Consider the following 1134-nt stretch of genomic DNA (forward strand, 5'->3'; position numbering starts at 1 on the left):
CTTCTTATTTCCAGTATAACCATCTCTCATTATTTCAACTGTTTCTCTAAGACATGATTTAGAGTGATCTTTGGTGTTCTCTGAATTAATTCCACTCAATCTAGATCCTGATAGTGACATAACATGTTTCACAGGGCAGGCGTGCAGTACAAATTTATTGAATTTGGTTGGGCATCATTGCTTTTTCACTTTTTATGGGTCCTCTTTTACCATTACAGAAAGACCTGAGCTGTCTTCCTTGGCACTGCCTATGGAGGTGACACCCATCTCCTCCATCATGGCCATCCTGAGACTGCTCGTGAAGCCCAAGATCATCAAAAAGAGCACCAAGAAGTTCACTGGGCACCAGTCAGACTGATATGTCAAAATTAAGTGTAACTGGTGGAAACACAGAGGTATTGACAACAGGGTTCATAGAAGGTTCGAGGGCCAGATCTATGCCCAACATTGGTTATGGGAGAAACAAAAAGACAAAGCACATACTGCCCAGTGGCTTCTGGAAGTTCCTGGTCCACAACGTTAAGGAGCTGGAAGTACTGCTGGTGTGCAACAAATCTTACTGTGTTGAGATCACTCACGATGTTTCCTCCAAGAACTGCAAAGCCATCTTGGAAAGAGCAGCCCAGGTGGTCATCAGAGTCACCAGTGCCAATGCCAGCCTGCACAGTGCAGAAAGTGAATAGACAGTGAATGTGTTTGTTTTATTGGGGTTTAAATAAAACCAATAAAACTGTAAAAACAAAAACAACAAAAACCAGAGACCCTGGCTTTTGGACAGTTGTTCATGTGGCTAATGCCCCCAACAGTTTTATTTTTTAAAATTTTCTTTATGTATTGTTTTTGAGATGAAGTCTTGCTCTGACTGGAGTGCAGTGATGCAAGCTCAGCTCACTGCAACCTCCACCTTCCAGGTTCAAGTGATTCTCCTGTCTCAGCCTCCCAAGTGGCTGGGATTACAGGTGCCCACTACCACACCTGGCTAATTTTTGTATTTTTGTGGAGATGGGGTTTCATCCCGTTGGCCAGGCTGGTCTCGAACTCCTGACCTCAAGGGATCCTTCCACCTCAGCTTCCCAAAGTGCTGGGATCACAGGCATGCATTAGTTCATTTTCACACTGCTGATAAAGACATAC

General features: G+C 44.0%; 1 pseudogene; it reads left to right on the forward strand.

The window, feature by feature from the left end:
- Positions 1–227: 227 nt before the first annotated feature.
- On the forward strand, positions 228–734 carry LOC116456188 (large ribosomal subunit protein eL32-like; annotated as a pseudogene).
- The last annotated feature ends 400 nt before the right edge of the window (positions 735–1134 follow it).

This window comes from Hylobates moloch, unplaced genomic scaffold (assembly GCF_009828535.3).
Source record: "Hylobates moloch isolate HMO894 unplaced genomic scaffold, HMol_V3 SCAFFOLD_16, whole genome shotgun sequence".
Classification (NCBI taxonomy): domain Eukaryota; kingdom Metazoa; phylum Chordata; class Mammalia; order Primates; family Hylobatidae; genus Hylobates; species Hylobates moloch.